Raw genomic sequence first — 2,707 nt, forward strand, 5'->3', positions numbered from 1 at the left:
CTTAACTTTTTTCATTAAAGAAAATGAAGTTGTTTTTTTTCGAAAAAAAAGTTTGTTTTTTATATATCATCATTGATCTCTATGGAAAGAGGACGAAAAATCTTGAACAACGGTATATTCGTTTTTTTTTTTGATAAAAAACATGGCCTAAAAAAATTTTAAACGAAAAAAGGTGGTGGGTTTTTTTTGTAAATGGTGGATTTTTGGTGTAATCCGGTGTGTGCGCGTTCAATGGAAAGTGTACATCTATTTTCTTGGCCGTTGGTCGTTATGATTTCCGATGCTCACGATTGGTTCCTTCGTTCCTTGGTTAATTATGGTTCTCTATTGAACCTCACCCTATATATATATATATATATATATATATATATATATATATATATATATAGTTTGTTGGTTCTCTCTTTTAATTTAGTTCTCCATTGATCTTGCTTATATATATATATATATATATATATATATATATATATATATATATATATATATATATATATATATATATATATATATATATAAGCAAGATCAATGGAGAACTAAATTAAAAAAGAGAACCAACAAACTTTTTATTTATAATGAATTTAGGTATCAAATTTCACATGTAAATGTACATACAAATATTCAAGACGAATACAAAAAAAAAAAAAAATGAAAAAAAAATCTATGTGACAGGTACATATGCATATTTTTTATTGAATATGTATATTTACACAAAAATATATGAATATACATTAAAAATTCATTTTTTTTGATTTTAGAGGATCAATTTGTGATATGGTTTTCCATAATCATTAAGATGATCATAAAACACGATACTAAAGTACTATCCCATCTTTTCAGATTGGAGAAACTTTTATCTTTCTGCCTAATTTGATTTTTCTCATTCGTTCTGCCATACATTGAAACTTTTCAAATGTTTCAGAATTATATAAACTTGTAAGCATAACCATAGTTACTTACTTTCAGTAAATCATGAGGAATAGTCTTATTGATCTTTGTGGTGGACCTGACCAGCACACACGCACTGTACCCGATCCCTAGTCCTTCACTTGACTCACATATACATGTGAACAAGGAACTAGTATTAATTTGCCAAAGACAAAAATTCTCATTCATCATACAAGACAAGTTGCATGATTCGAAGTTTCTATCCAATTGGAACTTGGGTGATGAAAATCTTTCCCCACTTGGCAAATTCTCGACACTACCACAAATGAAAGGATCAAATTCATATTGCTAACATGGAAACATACAAACATCATTTTTTTCACAAATGCCATTGTAAGGAGATATAATAAAATAAAGAACAAAATTTTATTTATTTATAAAATGTGGAAAAAACTTTTCCTTACAGTGCAATTACAAATGAAAACTATGTTACTACATATTTCTAAGCAATTTATCATAACTCTTAAGCAGCAACTCAAAAATCCGATCATCGAACCATGCGATTGAAATCCATCTTTGTGATCAGATTCAACATACTCTTCTTTTAGGCTTCCTTCTTTTTGCATGATCCTACAAAACATCAAAATGCAACCTAGTCACATCATCTATTAAGAAGCATCAATTAGGAACTTAATAGAGTTAGACAGTAGACTTACCTGAAGCAGAGTCAAACTTTTCGATTCTACCTTTTCTCAGATCTTTCAGGTTGTCAGGGAAGCTTCACAACCAATGCCCATTCTTTGGCAATAGAAACATAAAGACTCTTTGAGAATGGTACACGGGACAATCTCATTCTTATCCTTTATCTTTCCTTTGGAAAGATAAATCTTTTTTGGACTTCCAATGTTTCCATTATCAATGTCCATGGAAGTTTGGGGAGTAGATCTTCCAATCAAATTTGCTTTTCCAGTACGCCAAATCATTGTTGATTCAGCAACAACAAGCAAATAGGTAAGACCAATAAGGTCATGTCGTGGTTTGTCACATAGTAGTCCTTAATGAACCTGCTATATGACTCATGAAGTGATTGAAGAACCCAATCAACAGCCAACTTCCTCGAGATTTCGACACCCAATACTCTCAACATGTCAATATGTGACTTCATCTCCAAAACATTAGTACACACATGCCTTCCATCTTCATGTTTCATTGCAAGTAGGGCTTGAGTGACCTTGAACTTTTCAAGTCTTTGAGCTTGTGGATCTGGGAGAATAATTGGAGGAGGTGGAGGAAGTAAAGTATGACTTCCACGATCCAACCGTGGAACATCATCTTCAAGAGGAAAGATTATTCCAAAAGATTTGGGAAGACCATAGTTGTCTGAACCATACATCTACAATGTGAGAAACTCAAGTTAGTTGATTTAAGTCCTTAATATAACACCCAAACGAAATATTAAGGCTAGGGCCAACATAATAATTTACAAATCGGAAGAGGGATGCTGCAATCCGAATGCAAAATATTTGAAGGTAGGTAATAACGATTTACCAATTTCCACCACGAAAAACGAAAAGGAACTTTAGGTTTTAAGTGAATTGAAACTCCTAGATCCTTTGAGATTCATTGAACTTTTCAATGACATGTTTAAATCTCGATTGTGCCCTTCAAGTTTATGACTGGGATGCCGATGATCACAAAAAAGGTGTGAATAACCATGCAAATTAGCTTGGTACACTCAATGTTACAACCACCTGATCAATTTTCCGGTTAACCACACACACTCCATTGATCTATGATTAACATCAAGCTACCGTTTGCCACA

This window comes from Lactuca saligna, chromosome 3, assembly GCF_052625555.1.
Source record: "Lactuca saligna cultivar CGN05327 chromosome 3, ASM5262555v1, whole genome shotgun sequence".
NCBI classification, from domain to species: Eukaryota; Viridiplantae; Streptophyta; class Magnoliopsida; order Asterales; family Asteraceae; genus Lactuca; species Lactuca saligna.